This window comes from Procambarus clarkii, chromosome 5 (genome assembly GCF_040958095.1).
Source record: "Procambarus clarkii isolate CNS0578487 chromosome 5, FALCON_Pclarkii_2.0, whole genome shotgun sequence".
Taxonomy (NCBI): domain Eukaryota; kingdom Metazoa; phylum Arthropoda; class Malacostraca; order Decapoda; family Cambaridae; genus Procambarus; species Procambarus clarkii.
Genome location: NC_091154.1, coordinates 45,907,660 through 45,928,017, shown reverse-complemented (window position 1 = coordinate 45,928,017; position 20,358 = coordinate 45,907,660). Strand labels below are relative to the sequence as shown.

Genomic DNA, 20,358 nt, shown 5'->3' with positions numbered 1-20,358 from the left:
AAGAGAATGTGTGGAGGGAGTTAATATTTAGCAAGTTTAGAGATTTAAACAAGGGAGCTGAGTGTTGTCTGAAAGCAGAGTTAGTTATTATTCTGATAGCAGATTTTTGCTGTGTGATGATGGGCTTAAGGTGGTTTGCAGTGGTAGACCCCCATGCACAGATACCATAATTAAGATAGGGGTAGATTAGTGCATAATATAGTGAGAGGAGAGCAGAGTTAGGAACATAATATCTGATTTTGGAGAGTATACCAACTGTCTTAGAGACTTTCTTAGTTATGTGTTGAATGTGGGTGCTGAAGTTGAGTCTCTTGTCTAGGAATAGGCCAAGAAACTTGCCATCATTTTTATTACTGATGTTAATGTTGTCTATCTGTAGCTGAATTGCATTTGATGATTTGCTTCCAAATAAGATGTAGTAAGTCTTTTCGATGTTTAATGTTAGTTTGTTCGTAATAATTTATCTCATTATTATTTAACCCCACGGCTGGTCCACTGTTTGTACTATGCTACACTCAGGTGTACATAAAATTAAAAAATTAAAAAATATATATTTTCCCTTCTAACATTGTTAAAATGCATTTCCTGATCGCTGGGAAATGAAAAATTGTTATGTGCCTTACTTGGTCCGTGGTGAAGTTGGAAAGTTTCACAATGATATCCCAATTTTTGTGCGCTCATTGAGCAAACATCTCACGGTGGTGTTGGGATCTAACTCCCTGCTGTGGAGCAGACCCAACACATTTAAACCAGTAGTTAAACCAGTATTAATTCCAATTATTTCCAACGTGGTCTCATTTCATATGACTTTGTTAGGTGTCATCCTCCCCAGCCTGGCCCATCATCAGGTGCGACACTTTATAAGGCTGGGCCTTGAGTTTGACCATGATCTCAAATCATCAGAAGAAATGAACCAATGTGACTATCATTTTTGTTATCCAAAGACACTTATTACAACTGTATGTTCAATTTTATACAAGTTAATTTACAGTACATAATTTCCTTTAATTTTCAGACTATTTTCACAGTCTACTAATTTACTCAACACCCTCAGGCGTCTCCCTCAATGCCGTTCCAATGCTTGGTACACATCTTCTGCAGTAGACACTTGTAAACACCTAATACTGTACAGTGGTACCTCGGATTACGAGTTTTTCGGGTTACGAGCAGGATTTGCTCAAAATTTTTTTTATCAGGTTACGAGGGTTGCCTCAGAATATGAGTTTGTTGATACACGTATGGGCCGACCTAGCGCGTGGTGGCACGGCGATCGCCACTCAGTTTGCCAGTGCCTTGCGCCCAGTGACTATCCCGCCTAAATTCTTCACAAGGATTTACCGTTTATTTTCGGAGTGAATTTGAGCATAAAATTTGTTATAATATACATCGCAATGGGTCCCAAGAAAGCCAGTGGTAAGGTTCAAGGCAAGAAATCACATGTGATGATGACAATAGAGGAAAAGCAAGAGATCATTCGGAAGCATGAAAATGGTGAACGTGTTGTTGAACTTTGTAGGCAGTACAACAAATCCACGTAAACGATATGCACTATACTTGCCAAGAAAAAGGACATTATGAGTGCCAAAGTGGCAAAAGGAATATCAACAATCACAAAACAAAGACCATAAATACTTGAGGAAGTGGAAAAGTTGTTATTACAGTGCTTCCTCAGTCTAATGAACCCCGCTGTATCGAATTCCTGGAAGAGCCGTACAAATTGAATTCGGTACCAAATGTTCAGTGGAACATACAAATATTCGATTAAGTGAGGAATGTTCATCCAAGCACTCACCGAGGCCAAGCGTCGGAGCTGGCTGTCATCAACTATGATTCGCCAGAGTGTAAACAGTTATACATGTATAGTGTTTTATTATCCTTACCCATTGTTTCTAGGGAGAAATGGTGATAAAATGGTGTCAGGGGGGCATTGGTGAGAGAGTTGTTGTCAGGAGGCAAGTGGTGTCAGTAGAGGCTGGTTGTCAGTGGTAGAAGTTGTCAAGGGAAGCTGGAGTAATACTGTACAGGTAGTGGTGTCAGTAAAGGCTGTAGAGGCAACATGTGACTGGCGGCTCCATGCTCCCTCTCCAGCCCCCCCCCCCCCCACCCTCCTTCCTGCACCTGACTACCAGAGACCAACCACTAACTTTCCTCTCCTCTCGTCGTCAGATGCCAAGAGTCAATTTAATAATAATTATCGCATTATCTACACTGAAAATAGCCTTTTTATTAGAAAAATGTCATATTGGAGCAATAATAATGGTGAAAATTGTGATATATACAGTACATATTTTAAACAGTTTGAACACATTTCCTTTTCACAGAATTTTTAATACAATTGGGGTGTAGATAACAGTTGGCATTGTGTGGCCGGCAGGTCGCTTCTTGAGCCATTGGGGGAGTGGGTGGGAGGGGGGTTTGTTTCCTGGATCTCTCCCTCCCTCCCTCCCTCTAGCAGCCTACGTACTGTACTGTAATATACTAGGTATTATGTAATACAGTACTGTACTGTATAAAATGAATAAATCTTCAAAACAGACAATATTTTATTAATTATAACAACAAACAATATTATTTGAAAACAATTTGTAAGCCTATTTAGATTAAATTTTGAGTAGGCCAATAAAACAAGCACAGGTCGTGTGAACGTTAGGCCATGGTGAGGTGGCTGGCATCATTTGTCTCCCCTCCTCCTCCTAGTGTGAAAATGTGTTGCTTGCGCGCAAAGGATAATTTTGAACAATTTTTATCGTTTGAACTCTTATACTCTGTCAAGATGTCTCAGAGCAGCATTCGCGATGATCAAGATTTAAAATGAAAGAGAAAATATTTGTCAATTGATCAGAAAATTGATTTAATAGAGAAAGCAGAGCGTGGATACTCTGTCACCCGTCTCGCCCAAGAATTCAACATCGGTAAAGCTACAGTTTGTGATATAAAAAAGCAGAAGGATAATATTAGGAAATTCGTTGCTCAGAGTCAAAGTCATGCAATAGGCAACAGGAAAACATTGAAGCCTGCTAAGTACAGTATACGGATTTGGACTCGGCTGTATTCAAATGGTTTACACAGCATCGTGCGAAAGGAATTACTGTTTCAGTTGATTCTATTAGAAATGCAGCTGAAAGACTTGCTGAAAAGTTAAGCATTGACAATTTCAAGGCTAGCACTGGATGGGTATGTCGACTTAAAGAGAGGCATGGCATCATTAACAAGAAAATTTGTGGCGAAGCCTTAAGTGCAGATGTAGGAAGTGTTAATACATTTAAATATAAACTTTCTCAGCACATGGTATCTAATAATCTATGCTGGTTTCAAGTGTACAATGCAGATGAAACAGGCTTTAACTGGAAATGCCTTCAAAGAAACACTTTGGCCTCTAGGCTTGAGGAGAGTATGCCTGGTCGCAAGGTAAGCAAGGAAAGAATTTCAACATTATTGTACGGTAATGCAGATGGCAGTCACCGAACAAAGTGTGCAATTGTTGGGAAATCTGCCAACCCCAGAGCATTGAAAAACTGCATGAACAGATTACCTGTTGTTTACTATAACACCAAAAATGCCTGGTTCACACAGATTATTTTTGAAGACTGGTTCCAGAATCACTTTTGTAAAGCAGTAAGAAAGCATCAGATCAATGAGCGTGGCATTCGTCCTGCTGATGTAATGGCAATGCTGTTGGTTGATAATGCCCCAGCTCTCCCCATTGCTAAATTAACATTGCCTGATGGTAAAATAACATGTATGGCTTTACCACCAAATACTACATTTTTAATACAGCCCATGGATCAGGGGGTTATCTATGCTCTCAAATGGCTTTATAAGAGAGCTATGAATGTAGACATAATGGAAGTTGTGCTCTCTGAGGGAGACGAGAGGCTTAATAAGGATACAAGAGCTAGTAGAACACTAGAAAACTTAAGAAATATTCAATTAAAGACGCTATTTACAACTGGGCCAAACAATGGAACGAGTTGAAGGTCACCACATTAAAGATCGCATGGAATAAAATTCTGAGTCCGGTACCTGGTAAGAATGAAGACGAAGATGACTATGATTTTGAGGGCTTTGATAATGCGATTTTTGAGACATTAAGAGATGCTGGCGAGGAAGATTTGCAACTTTCTGATGTGACTGAGTGGTTAGATAATGATGCTGATGATCCAGGTTATGGTGAATTAACTGATGATGAGATTATCCAGAATGTTACTGGTAATGCTGATGAGGATGCGGAAGAGAAGGAAGATACCTGTAGCATGTTACCTATTCCATGTGCTGCATCATTACAAAACCTTAATCAGCTGCTTGATATGGTTGCTGTAACTGATGATGAAGATGTGGCAGATTATTATCTACACCTAAGGGGATTGAAAGATATTATAATGAAGAAGATCATAATAAAGAAACAAACTAAGATTCAAAAGTTTTTGGTACAGCTTAACAGTAGGCCTACAGAACCAGCACCTAGCACTAGCAAGGACTCGCCTGAGGATGCCCAGGCAACTGGACCAGCACCTAGCACTAGCATGGACTCACCTGAGGATGCCCAGGATACTGTACCAGCGATGCCCAGGCAACTGGACCAGCACCCACCACTAGCCATAACTTACCTGGGAGTACCAATTGAGCTGTATAACACAGTTCTAATGACATAAATGTACAAAGTGTAAAAAGTGTAGTTTAAGTGATACAGTACAGTATACGTTTACTTCAGTACTGTAGTGTGATTCTAGTGGTCTGTACTTTATGTACAGACTGTAGTGTATAATGTACATTTGTTAGAAAAGTTACTGTTCCTTAATGAATTTATATTCATATCATATTTGGCACGCTCAGGGTATTGAGGCTAAAAGTCTGCACTACACAACTCAACTGTTAAGGTAAGTACAGTAAAACACTGTAACAATATATTGCTAGATTTAGAGACTAGATTTTAGATTTAGAAAGATTACATAAATTAACACTTTAATGCGCGTGGTCCCCGTGAAAAAAATAGCGCATTGTGCGCGCGGCGTTTTGGGCTCTTGAGCGTAAACACCATTGTGCAATCTTTTCACTCTCCTGACACCAATTCTCGAGCTACGTATTTCATTTTGGTATCAATGTGTTGGCAATAAAATTCTCTACAAGATCATGTGTATAAAATGTAACCAAAGCATTAGCTATTCCACCACGAAATAAATAAAAACGTAGATCACTCGCCGTCTCGCCGTGACGCCCAAACAGCAACAAAATGTTCATACTCTTTTGTTTGTTGTCAGCTCCACATTAGTCCTACAGCGTTAAATTTTATATCACTGAACTCGCAATAAAATTCTCTACACAGACATATGCATATAAATGTAAAATCATGATTGCGGCCCACACAAGAGTGTGTGAAGTGGGCGATTACCCTCGTTGTGTCACCAACTCAATAGTCTCTCCTCTAAGTTACAATACAATGCCGTTTTCTCAAATAGGCCATGTGCCTATTAGAGAAAACGGAAATTTAATGGCAAACATATTCATACAAACCCCAAGTCGATCGAATAAGAATTGGATTTTATGTTTTTTTTAGATCGCCCGGCTATTTACGACGCGGGGGCAGAACCCGCATAAGCAAACCCACCGGAAATGTACAACGCGGTCCCCTTAAAGTGTTAAGGTTAAAAATTTTTTTTTTTTTTTTGGGGGGGCCAGACGGATGGAACGAATCGGCCTCACCCCATATAGTTCGTTCAAGTGAGGACACACTGTAATTTGGATACACAACAAGGAGTTAGCGGGCGATAGTGTTTTGGAGGCCATCATTTGTGAGAAAGCCAGGGTATTGCACGAAGACCTTGTAAAGAAAACCCCTGAAATTAGTGCAGAGAAAGACTTTAAGGCAAACAGGGGATGGTTTGAGAAATTTAGAAAAAGAAGTGGTATTCATAGTGTTGTGAGGCATGGGGAGGCTGCCAGCTCAGACAAACCAGCTGCTGAGAAATTTATTGAAGAATTTAAAGGGTTTGCAGAGGCTTTTAATCTTTTCAATGACAATGTGATGCCTCACTACAGACACATCTTGTGAAGAAGGGAAAAACAATCTCCATAGACAGATATGTTGTGAGAACATCGAGCAGTGAGCTACAACCAGGACCTAGTGGTATGCAGGCAAAACGTGCCAGAGAATGCATCCCTAAGAGGTCCTCACTGCCTGATGTTATAATGGAAGGGGACTCCCCTTCCAAACAATAACTCCTCTCCTCCTCCCCCTCCTCACCATCTTCCATACGCCTACAGCATTCATCAGCAAGAGTAAGTAATGACTTGAACATAGTTTTGTAGTGTAGATTTAGATGAATTAGGTATAAAATTTAGTTTGAAGTGAGGTTTTTGGGTAGTCTGGAACGGATTAATTCGTTTCCCATTATTTCTTATGGGGAAATTAGCTTCATGTTAGGAGTTTTTGGGTTACGAGCTGTCTCCAGGAATGGATTAAACTCTTAAACCGAGGTACCCCTGTATGTCGAGCCATCACACTGCATCACAGTGTGGAGCACTGCTTTGGCCGATTATGTCATCGACTGTCTGCCTAGAATTGATGTTATTGTCGATGGAGAGAGTGGAGTACTGCCTACTTTCCACTTTCTCCGTGTGCTCATTGCCTCGTCCAGCGATTCTGATTGGCCACCAGAATTCCCGCCACCAGATGAGCAGTGCTGTTCCCAAACAACACCCATGGTTGTTATCCTTGCTCTTCCTGCAATAGTTTAATACATTGAACTTTTTTTTATATTACACTTTTAATCTTAATTTGGTGCGAGGAATTAACATGTCCTGATACCTTTCTGTAACACTCCTCCCCCCTTATTTGAGGGTTCAAATAAGTGTGGGAGCAGCACCAAAAAACAAATTTCTTCGCCAAAATTCATCTTCATTTTCAGTTTCTCCTTAACGTCATCCATTATATTCCACTAACATTTAAATTATATCTTGCTACGTTCATAACTTAAGTCACATTCAGTCTTACCTCTTCAAGAGCATGTGGATGGTGTCCATTACCTACTGAATGTGGTCCCTCGTGTATAGGGTCTCCTCCTGGTATCTGCACACACACAATCTGTTCTAAAATAAAAAAAAATAGATCACTGAATTAGTATCCACTTAACCCTTAAAGTGCGCATCACTTCATATGAAGTGTAAATCGTTTTACCAGTCAACTGCGCTTCACTTCATATGAAGTGTATGGGTACCGCGCACGATTTGAATGGCCCGCGGTGTAGCTGGGGGTCCCATACGCTGCCCAGGGGCTCTAGTAAACAGCGGCCATTTTGAAAAAAAATCCCGCTCACGATCCGAAGGCATGGGAGGCCTCAGTTTAGCGAGAGTCACCATGGCGAGTGCACGGTCAAACGCCTCACGGGCACGCACCACTCAGTCCCTCACCCCAGAGCAAATAGCCCACGAATTATTCTCTGAAGGTGAAGAAAGTGTGTTTGACGATTCAGACAACGATGAGGATTATACACAGTTGTCGGGTGATAGTAGCAGCAGCAGTGAAAGTGAGAATGACCGCCATGCCATGGCGAGGCCTATACGCTCACCGATGCCTCCTCGCCCAGTTTCTACCCCAATTCTACCACGACCTCACAGTTCCTGTGGATATTTTCTGTTTGAGGGTGACGAGTCAGAGGGAGGTGACTCCTTTTCTGGGTTTAGTGACTCAGATCAAAGTTTTATTGAGCCTGTGGCTGGTACCAGTGGTGTAACTGGGCGAGAAATTGTCGCGTCAGCAGCATCTCGCCCGGCCAAGCGCCATCGCATGGCACCACATGAGGGACCAAGACCCTCGTGTTCACGTGCACCCACCTCACGTGCACCCACCTCACGTGCACGTAGCCGCCGTGCTTCTCGCAGACGGTATTCAGCTCCTGGTCGCCGGTATGCATCGCTTCCTCGCCGTCTTTCCTCTGCATCTCGCAGGACGCCTGGTATACTTGAGTGGAGTGATGGTGACGATTTTATTCCTAATATTCCTCACTTTGACGATAAAGATGTAGGGATTACAAACCTTTTCCCTAATCAAGGTGAGGACATGGCTGAGATGGAATATTTTACTGCATTCTATGATGAACCACTCATGGAATACATTGTACACCAAACGAACCTGCATGCTGCTTACCTGATTGAGAGGGAAATCACAGAATTTTCACGACTGCAGCGTTGGAAAAATACCACAGTGGCGGAAATGTATGTGTTTTTTGGCACTCTGTTTGTTGATGAAGCACTGTCACAAACATGCAATAAATGACTATTGGAGCAAGGACAAGACAATACCAACACCTTTATTCGGGAAATATATGTCACGAGACAGGTTTCAGATACTCCTCAGGTGTCTACATTTTGGAAGTGTTCAGGACCGAACACCTGATGATAGACTGTGGCGAGTGAGGCACTACATGAACGATGTTATTGGAAAATTCAGAGATTTTTATGTACCAGCACAGAAGCTGGTGGTTGATGAATCTCTCATACTTTTCAAGGGACGTGTTCCATTCAAACAGTACATTCCCTCAAAACGAAACCGATTTGGCCTGAAATTTTTTGTTCTTTGTGATTGTGAGACAGGATACGTGTTACACATGATTCTGTACTCGGCTAGTGATGTAGACATTCCCGGTAACGACGAACATGGATTCTCGGGGAGTGTAGTGAAGACCATCATGGCTCCGTGGATGAACAAGGGACACATTTTATACACAGATAATTACTATACAAGTCCCTTGCTAGCTCGGTTCTTGCTAGAAAATAGAACCGGATTGGTTGGTACAGTAAAGCCACAACGAAGGGAAATGCCTGTGTTTGACAACGACATTGCAGTTAGTGAGTGTCAGAGAAGGAAAAGTGATAACATTCTGTCAGTTCGGTGGAAAGACAAAAGAGAGGTGAACTTGTTGACAACAATTCATGATGGAACAATGGTGAACAGTGGGAAAGTGAGCCATAAAACAAACGCACCACTATATAAGCCAGACTGTGTTTTAGACTATAATATCAACATGCGGTTGATTGATAAATCAGACATGATGATTGGCACTGCAGAGTGTGTGCGGAAGACATGTAGGTGGACGAAAAAAGTGTTCTTCCATCTTGTGGACATGAGCATGCTGAACTGTTTCAACATGTACCTTGTGAGAACTGGACGTAAGCCCACTTTCCGTGACTTTGTATTTGATGCTGCAATACAGTTATTAGGAAAGTTTGCAAAAGATGTCCCAGGTATTCAGCGGCCCATCATAAACCCACTGTTGCAGCATGCTGGTACTCCACGCCTCGCTCACACTGAAGGCTTCCTAGCACACAAACTTAAGTATTTGCCACCTGGTGTGAAGCGTGCAATAGCCCAACGTGATTGCTTGGTGTGTAAAACAACGACACGTAGAGACAAGAAACGGAAGCTTGTGCAAACATGGTGTGAAACATGTGGTATCCCATTATGTGCTGTCGACTGCTTCAATGACTACCACAGTCTAGAAATCTTCTAAGTTTGCTTCAAAGTGTGTATAGCGTGTGCGAGTGTGTAAATATGTACAAATATAAGCAGAACATACAATATAATAGACTGTAATGACATTATATTGCCGTAATTGAAAACATTTGTGTGCGCCTGTGTATACTCAAATATGCAACAATTATTGATACAAAATATGTTCAAACAGTATTTGAAACACAATTAGTGAAAAAAAATTAGATAAAATGCGCTTAGACATTGTAAATAAATAGCGCGAAAATATATTTGTGGCAACTCTGGCTGTTTGAGGACCGCGCGCAACACCTCCCGGGCGTGTACTGCATGAGCGAACATGCAGATTGTGACGTCATCACAGAGCTTCTCGGCTCTATTGCAACAAAAGTAAGTACAATAGAATTTTATTTTTATTTTTCCCGTGATCAGTGAACAGAACTTAACCGATTAGCAAAAAAAAAAAATTTTTTTTTTTTTTTCAAAATCACATGCGCCTGTGCGGATGGCAGGATATTAGACCCCGAGCATGTTAAGGGTTAAAGTATCCATAAGACACTGCATCTCCATGATGAAAACAGCAGTGAAGGAACAAGTGATGAAATTGTAAAAAGGGGAGAATCGTCTCAAAAGGGGAGGGGATCGTCTCAAAGCCCTCCAAATGTACTCACTAGAAAGAAGATGAGAGAGATATCAAATAATATACACCTGGAAGATACTGGAAGGCCAAGTACCAAATCTACACAGTAAAATAACAACGTACTGGAGTGAACGATATGGAAGAAAATGCAGAATAGAACCAGTGAAGAGCAGAGGTGCCATAGGCACAATCAGAGAAGCGGCCCGCAGCGGCCTGCGGGCCGCTCCAAGCAACAGCCTAGTGGACCAAACTCTCACAAGTCAAGCCTGGCCTCGGGCTGGGCTTGGGGAGTAGAACAACTCCCAGAACCCCATCAACCAGGTATCAACCAGATACACAGTGAATGACAAGGTGATGTGTTAAATGACAATGTGATGTCTTACTACAAACAAGTGTTAAAATGTAGGGAAAAACAAGTGTCTTTAGACTGGTTCTTAGTAAAACAAGCAAGTCCTAGTGGTATGCAGGCAAAATGTGCCAGTGTGTGCATACCAGTGAAGTCCTCACTGCCTGATGTTATAATGGAAGGAGACTTCCCTTCCAAACAGTAAAACCTCTCCTCCTCACATCTTCCATACACCAACAGCAGTCCTCAGCAAGGGTAAGTAATAACTTGAACATAGTTTTGTAGGTTTATTTAGATGAATTAGGTATAAAAATTTAGTTTGATGTGGAGTTTTTGGGGTAGTCAGGAACGGATTAATTCATTTCCCATTATTTCTTATGGGGAAATTCGCTTCGGAATACGAGTTTTCGGAATACGAGCCGTCTCCAGGAACGAATTAAACTCTTAAACTGAGGTACCCCTGTATTATATATAAGTATCTACATGTTTTATGCACCATAACTGTACACCTAAGCTTGTAGTGCGCCCAAAGAGCATAGTGGCCACCCTCTAAACAGCTAGACAAATCGTGCAGACGACGACCACCTCCGTCACCCATATGGCTCCTCCCAGCATAATCCTTTTGTTGTTATTACACTAATACACACATTATATATAAGTATCTACATTTATGTTCATAGAGAACCACTGACCTGGTATGGTGAATGTAAACAATAACAGGTAGCCACACAGTCGGTAAACGATGCTGCCTCCCTCCGTCTCTCAGCATCACTCCTCCCACAGCGCTAATTATTACAACAATCCTGCTATTATCACAACCCTGGTTATTTATATCACAGTCATGGGTCATCTGTAATATTGTCATCACTAAATAATAACAATTATATATTTATTTTTACATTTTTTGGCGATGCTGTGGTCACAAGCTGAACAGCAATGCTGTTCGCTCATGCTGCGTGCGCCAGCCTTGGTTGCTCCAACAGTACTGTGCCTCTCACACCTAAGAATATTGCCCACGATTTTTTTAAAACATGGCGTCTGTTTACAAGAGCCCTGAGGAAGCTACTGTGAACCCCATGTAGCCGCGGGCCATTTGAATCGGGCCTGGCACCCTATGGCGTATATATACGCCATGCGCACCGTGGGACATGGTACTCAGGGCATATATATACGCCATGCGCAGTTTAAGGGTTAAAAACTTGTGTTAGGAATCATTTAGAACCTTATATATCATGTATGTCAGACCAATCCTGGAGTATGCAGCTCCAGCATGGAGTCCATATCTCGTCAAGCATAAAATTATATTGGAGAAGGTTCAGAGGTTTGCCACCAGACTAGTGGCCGAACTGAGGGGCATGCACTATGAGAAGAGACTACGGGAATTAAACCTCATGTTGCTGAAAGACAAGAGAGTTAGGGGGACATGATCACCACATACAGGCATACCTCAGTTTAAGAGTTTAATTGGTTCCTGGAGACGCCTCGTATTCCGAAAACTCGCATTCCGAAGCTAATTTCCCCATAAGAAATAAAGGGAAATGAATTAATCCGTTCCTGACTACCCCAAAAACCCCACATTAAACTAAATTTTTATACCTAATTCATCTAAATAAACCTACAAAACTATGTTCAAGTTATTACTTACCTTGCTGTTGAATGCTGTAGGCGTATGGAAGATGGTGAGGAGGTGGGAGGAAGAGAGGAGTTACTGTTTGGAAGGGGAGTCCCCTTCCATTATCACATCAGGCAGTGAGGACTTCACTGGTATGCACACTCTGGCACATTTTGCCTGCATACCACTAGGACTTGCTTGTTTTACTAAGAATTTGTCTAATGACACTTGTTTTTCCCTACATTTTAACACTTGTCTGTAGTAAGACATCACATTATCATTTAAAAGGTCAATGCAACGGCCTGCTACAGCTTTATCTGGGTGAGTTTTTTCAACAAAACTTTGCAGTTCTTCCCATACTTCACACATTTTCTTAATCAAGAAGGGACATCCTCTACTGCCTCTACTCACAGCTATTTTCTTAGGTTGAACCTTACTAATGGCTTTCTTGAGACCCATGGCAAGATATATAATGACAACTTTTATACTCAAATGGCCAAAAAAACGATAAAAAACTGTAAATCCTTGTGAAGAATTCAGGTGGGATAGTCACTGGACACAAGACACTGGTAAACTGAGGCGCGATCGCCATGCCACCACGCGCCAGTCGGCCTGTACACGTATCAACAAACTCGGGTCCCGAGGTAACCCTCGCCTTCCGAGACATATTTTTGGAGTAAATCCTGCTCGTCTTCCGAAAAACTCGCATACAGGGACACTCGCATTCCGAGGTACCACTGTACAAGGTTCTCAAAGGAATTGATAGGGCAGGCAAAGACAGTTTATTTAACACAAGGGGCACATGTACTAGGAGGACACAGGTGGAAATTTAGTGACCAAATGAGTCATAAAGACATAAGAAAGAATTTGTTTAGTGTCAGAGTATTTAATAAATAGAATGCATTAGAAAGTGATGTGGTGGATGCAGATTCCATACACAGTTTCAAGTGTAGATATGATAGAGCCCAATAGGTTCAGGAATCTATTGGCCATCAGTGAAATAGAAATCCGAAATATTTTTTCTCCTATGCAAAATCAAGATCAAAAACCACATCTAGTATTGGGCCCCTGCGAAAGGGAGATGGAACTTTCACCGATGACAACAAAGAAATGAGCGAGCTACTGAGAGAGCAGTACGACTCTGTTTTCAGCGAGCCATTAAACACACTAAAGATTGATAATCCAAATGAATTTTTCATGGATATGATACCAACATCAAATCATATATCAGACGTCACCCTATCCCCACTGGATTTTGAAGAAGCCATAAACAGTATGTCTATGCACTCTGCACCAGGCCCAGATTCTTGGAACTCCATATTCATCAAGAACTGTAAAAAACCACTTTCACAGGCCCTCCACATTCTGTGGAGACAAAGCCTAGATACTGGCGTTATTCCTGATATACTAAAAACAGCAGAGATAGCACCACTTCACAAAGGAGGAAATAAGGCAGAGGCAAAAAATTACAGACCGATAGCACTAACATCGCACATCATAAAAATTTTTGAGAGAGTGCTAAGAAGTAAGATCACAAAATACATGGAATCACAGCATCTCCATAACCCCGGACAACATGGTTTCAGAACAGGGCGCTCTTGCCTGTCGCAGTTGCTGGACCACTATGATATGGCATTAGATGCTATGGAAGACAAACAAAACGCTGATGTAATTTACACAGATTTCGCAAAAGCTTTTGATAAATGTGTTATCAAAAGCAATAACGCTTTTGATAACATAAGCAATATTGTTATTGCTTTTGTTATCAAAACATGGTGTTATTGCACATAAAATGCGTTCAAAAGGAATTACCGGAAAAATAGGCAGATGGATCTACAATTTCCTGACCAACAGAACCCAATGTGTAATAGTTAACGAAATAAAATCCAGCCCATCAACCGTGAAGAGCTCAGTCCCCCAGGGTACTGTGCTTGCTCCAGTACTTTTTCTCATCCTCATATCGGACATAGACAAGAACACAACCTATAGCACTGTATCATCCTTTGCAGATGACACTAGGATCTTGATGAGAGTAGGCAACATAGAGGACACGGCAAACCTCCAGTCAGATGTAGATCAGGTCTTTCTATAGGCTACAGAAAATAATATGGTGTTTAACGAAGATATGTTCCAGCTCATGCTCTATGGAAAAAATGAAAATATAAAAACGGAAACCACGTACAAAACTCAGGCAAATCATAACATAGAACGAAAAGGCAATGTAAAGGATCTGGGTGTACTCATGTCGGAAGACCTTTCCTTTAAAGAACACAATAAAGTAGCCGTCACAACTGCAAGAAAAATGACAGGTTGGATAACAAGAACTTTTCACACTAGAGATGCTATACCGATGATGATACTTTTCAAAACGCTTGTGCTATCTAGAGTGGAGTACTGCTGCACAATGATAGCCTCTTTCAAAGCTGGAGAAATTGCTGACATGGAGAGCGTGCAGAGATCCTTTACTGCTAGAATCCACTCGGTAAAACATCTAAACTATTGGGACCGACTAAAGAGCCTAAAACTGTACTCCCTTGAGCGCAGGCGGGAGAGGTACATAATAATTTACACGTGGAAAATACTAGAGGGGCTGGTCCCAAACCTGCACACAGAAATAACATCACATGAGACCAGAAGACATGGCAGGATGTGCAGAATACCCCCGTTGAAAAGCAGAGGTGCAACAGGTACTCTGAGAGAGAACTCTATCAACATCAGAGGCCTGAGATTGTTCAACACGCTTCCGCTACACATAAGGGGCATAACTGGCCGACCCCTCACAGTGTTCAAGAGAGAACTGGATAAGCACCTCCAAAGGATACCTAATCAACCAGGCTGTGACTCATACGTCAGGCTGCGAGCAGCCGCGTCCAACAGCCTGGTTGATCAGTCCGGCAACCAGGAGGCCTGGTCGACGACTGGGCCGCGGGGACGCTAAGCCCTGGAAGCACCTCAAGATAACCTGTACACCAATTGATTAACAGTTGAGAGGCGGGACCAAAGAGCCGAAGCTCAATCCCCGCAAGCACAACTAGGTGAGTACACACTACCAGCAGACTGTTCCAGCAGACTGTGCCAGTAGATGATGGAAAATGGGTTACTATATACTACTCACATTGCTAATTCTTTGCATACTGTTGCTATTATTATCACCATTCTGATAACAATAATGTGTAATTTGATAAATTTATATAATAAAATGGAACATTAAATGGAGAATAGTGTGAACATCACTACACTAAAAAAAATGGTGCATTCAGGTAAAATGTTAGTGACAAGATTATTATATTCTTAGAGCAAGAAAGCAGTGCTATTGCACTGGATATACACTATTTGTATATATAACTATCTAAATATTTATGCACCATAAAGAACCACTAAGCTGATCTGATGGGACCCACACACAGCATAGCGTTCACATGCTAGTCAGCTGACACGATGCCACCTGACTCAACATAATGCCTCCAATATAACTTGCCTGTTGCTAACTCTAGGCATAATGTTGCTATTATCATCAGCATACTGTTCACTAAATCTTGAATATGAATAATTTTTGCACAAGTATATTTTTTAAAAGAGCATGAGGTTGTTTCATGATGTGTAGATGCGCAAAACAATGGCAGAGTGCAGTATCTAACCTGTGTCAACTGTGAACATTATAAATAGTATTGTGTTCATTGATATCTGAACATTGTACAAAGTCTGTATTGCAGTCAGGTTCTTCTATGATACTATCATCATAAAATAATAGCAATTACACTCCCTGACCTTGCTATCTGACTTCAATCATTCGTTTATTCCATCTATTCATTTGTGATCCGGCCCCAAGCGGCTCCCCCACTCAGGAGAAGCCTATGTAGTTCCGAGGCCAGCTACCGAGTTGCCAGTGGCATGACCATTATTTTGTTTTTGTTTACCTGTGTCGGACAAAACCCTTCCCCTATTTCATCGTTTTATATCTGAGCATATTTTTGCATCCTACTACTAATGCATCAAGAAATGCAGGGAATATGTTGTTTAGGGTTTCAACAAGCATTGAAGTCAAGGGAAAACATGTTGTGATGATCTGTTATCAAAGCATTCAGCTTATAAAGGAAGATGAATCTGGAATGTCCCCTTTGTGGTGCATAGAAGTGCAGAGGAATGTGTGTCCAAATTTAAGATCGTGCAGGACGATTCTCTCTCTCCTGAACAAATTTATAATGCCATTGAAACTAGTTTGTACTGGAGTATGTTAACCTAACTAAACCCAACTGAACATAACCTACCAATTTTAACCAAATCCAAACTAACCTAACCAAACCAAACTAAACCTAACCATGGTTAACCTAATGAAACCTAACCAAACCTAACCAAACCTAACCAAACCAAACCTAACCAAACCAAACTAAACCAAACCAAAGCTAACTAAATCAAACCAAAGCTAACTAAACCTAACCAAAGCTAACTAAACCTAACTAAACCAAAGCTAACTAAACCTAACCAAACCAAAGCTAACTAAATCTAACCAAGCCAAACCTAAGCTAACCAAACCTATCCTAAGCTAACCAAACCAATCCTAAGCTAACCAAACCATAGCTAACCAAACCAAAGCTAACTAAACCAAACCAAAGCAAACCAAACCAAACCAAACCAAAGCTAACTAAACCAAACCAAACCAAACCAAAGCTAACCAAACCAAAGCTAACCAAACCAAAGCTAACCAAACCAAAGCTAACCAAACCAAAAGCTAACCAAACCAAAAGCTAACCAAACCAAAAGCTAACCAAACCAAAAGCTAACCAAACCAGAAGCTAACCAAACCAGACGCTAACCAAACCAGAAGCTAACCAAACCAGAAGCTAACCAAACCAGAAGCTAACCAAACCAGAAGCTAACCAAACCAGAAGCTAACCAAACCAGAAGCTAACCAAACCAGAAGCTAACCAAACCAGAAGCTAACCAAACCAAAGCTAACCAAACCAAAGCTAACCAAACCAAACAAAACCTAACCCCTCCCCTCAACATCTAGGCCTCAACCCTCAGTTAACACCACCATACTCACTCACACATCATTCCAATATCATAATTATTAATTATTATTGTAGGTTGAGAAACATTTGGACACTTGGTGAGTACCCATATTTATTATTGCTGTATTACTAGCAATATATTTTGATCATCTGTAGCATTTTGTTTAAGGTATCTTGTGGAAATAATGTATTGTAAAGTACTTACTTGGACATAAAAGTATTATTTTTTCATGCCTGGGGAGGGCGGGGGGGGGGGGGAGGGGTTGACTACTTATCCAGACACGACTACATATCCAATCACAATTGTGCCCAAGGTGTATGGAAGGGAGGATGTTGAGTATACTTGTATGTTTCATTTTTAAGTAATGCTGTTGACACAAGCTCAACAGCATCGCTGTTAGCTCACACTGCTTGCACCAGCCTTGGTTGCTCACTCAGTACTGAGGCCTTCACACCCAGAAACAGTGTCCACGATATTTATTTTATTTTAAATACCGTCTGTTTACTGGAGACCTGAGAAAGCTGATTTGAGCCCTGTGTACCCTCAGGAGTTTATTAGTATTAGTATTTTTATTAGTATTAGATGTAATCTAATACTTCTCCTGATAGGATGTACAGTCTGATCATAATTATCCACCCATCACTTTGTGAGATGTGCAGTGGAAGGGCTAAATTAATTAGTTATTTATCATGTAATATAATTATTATATCGCTTAGTTGTTATATAATTAATATTTTAAATAAACTACCTATTTTACACACACAATTAGAGTAATATAGTTATAACAGTTAAGCAAATAATTGATAACATATTCAGTATGGAGATATACACAGGAAACATTATATTATGTCAACCATCAATTATGTGCTTAATATATTATGCACATTGCCACAGTAGATAAACCACACTAAAAATCTTCTCCAGAGTTTATAGATAATGTCTAGTTTATCCTGGAATAGTACACAATATTGTCTCATTTCTCTATTCCACAGGTGATCTGAGTAACACACTGCCACCATATCATCCCTAACACCTGTGACCTGTACTTCAAGATGTTCCACAGGTATTCTGAGGAATAAACTACCACCCTATATGGGACACCTGTGATCTCCTGTCATTCAAGAAACATCTGTATATGTCTGTTAGGCCATTTCCTGATATTTTCTTTACATTTTCTACTGACCCGGTATTATCAAGCGAATAATATTGCAGTTGCTGTGGTCTGCTTTACATACTAAGTATATTCAATTACACTACAATTCGTAAAAATGGTTAGGCCTGCAGATTTTTCAAAAAAGTTTACTCTAAACAAACAAGAGAGAAATCAAACAGGAGGTAAATCATATCAGTGTTTAGAGTGTCTGAAATATTTTAGCCAAAAAAGCAGTCTTACAATACACAAGAGAGTTCATACAGGCGATAAACCGTATCAGTGTTTAGAATGCCTGAAATATTTTCCCTATAAAGGATATCTTGTAACACACATGAGAGTACATACAGGAGATAAACCATATCAGTGTTTAAAGTGTCTGAAATGTTTTAACCGAAAAGACACTCTTGTGAGACACATGGTTGTTCATACAGGAGATAAACCTGTATCAGTGTTTAGAGTGCCTGAAATATTTTGCCTATAAGCACTATCTTGCAGTTCACATGAGAGCTCATGCAGGAGATAAACCGTATCAATGTTCAAAGTGCCAGAAATATTTTGCCACTAAAGGCACTCTTGTAAGACACAAGAGAGTTCATACAGGAGATCAACCATATCAGTGTTAAGTACATCAAAAATATCTTAACCGAAAAGCCCATCTTGTAACAAATTTGAAAGTTCATACATGAGATAAGCTGTATCGGTGCCTGAAATATTTTTCCTATAAAGAATGCCTTTTAACACACGTGACAGTTCATACATGAAATATATTGTATCAGTGTTTAGAGCATATGATATATTTTAGTGAGAAAATCAGCAGGAGCCATGAGGATAATTCGATATAATCAGTCTTGTAAAACACACAAATTTATTCTAGAAATAAGTTATATTAGTCATGAATGTCAGAAATATTGTATGGAAAATCTCCATCTTGTAAGGAGTTGATTCTGGAGATAAATCATAACAGTGGTCAGTCTTAAACATTTTGTAGGAAAAAAAAAAATAGACACATGTAACGGTACAAGTTTGTTCATATAGGAGATAAGTTTGATCAGTGACAATAGTGACAGAAATAATTTAACTATAAAAGTTTCTTGCAAGAGAAATGAGAGTTCATATGGGAGATTAACTGTAAAAGGTGTTGAGGTTATCTGAAACATTTTGCTCACAAATGTCCTCTTGTCATGAATTCCTGTTGTTGGGGGGCAGGATGCCTGTTCATTTAGGCTTATCAAGGTACCAGTAGTCAACGTTCCTTAGGGTGGAACACATAACAGTTAACTTGCTCGCTGTAAGGGCAAGAGCTTTGAAGCTCTACCCTAGAATACAAACACTCAAAACCAGTCCTTACTGCTTAGAGAATAAAACGAGCCCTATAATAAAACCGACGAATTAAATAATCAAACATACCTGGGCAAACACTTCACCCCTAGGGACCGAACAAGGTTAAGATAACAAGCGGGAGAAATGATAGTGTCTTAACTCTACAAAAGGGTTTTAATTCTAGTTCTTAACCTTTGTGCTGCCATGCCTTTTATTGTGACATTCTGGTGGTGTGCAGAAAATAGTGTTCCCAAAAAATTTAGTCTTTGTTAATTGTTAAAATCCCTTCTCTGAACATGTAAAAAAAAAAAAATATATATATACAGTATCCACTCAATTTAACGGCCTCTTTTATACCGATCTTCCGGTAATAACGACCGGTTTGGGAGACCGGTATTTAGAGCCTCATATAACGGTCTGGCGGTCGATATTACCGAAGGTCGGTATTGGGTTTGTCTTGGCATCAGAGGGTCTTCACATGGCAAGCAGGCCGCCGACCCCTTTCATTCCCTCCCTCACCCTCACTGAACTTCTACCCCCACACCCTCACTTTCTGCCTCCCCCCCCCCCCAATGACCCTTCTGGGAAATGGCTCAGTAGACTGCCAGCCAGCCAGAGACAACCTGGAGAATCTCCATCTAATAAAGCATTCATGAAACAAGTATTTTATAACTTTTTATTATCCTAATATTATTACTAAACAAAATTTGTAAGCAAAAATATATATGATGTACATCCAGAATTTAATTAAGAAACATCTGGTTAACTGGGTCAAGCGTTAGGCTTATCT

General features: G+C 40.6%; 1 long non-coding RNA gene across 1 annotated transcript in view; it reads left to right on the top strand.

The window, feature by feature from the left end:
- Positions 1-19,910, top strand: part of LOC123763807 (uncharacterized) — a 53,508-nt gene extending 33,598 nt beyond the window's left edge. The window contains exon 3 of the long non-coding RNA XR_011222275.1: positions 18,088-19,910. This is a non-coding gene — a long non-coding RNA (uncharacterized lncRNA). The remainder of the gene's footprint in view (positions 1-18,087) is intronic.
- Positions 19,911-20,358: the final 448 nt, after the last annotated feature.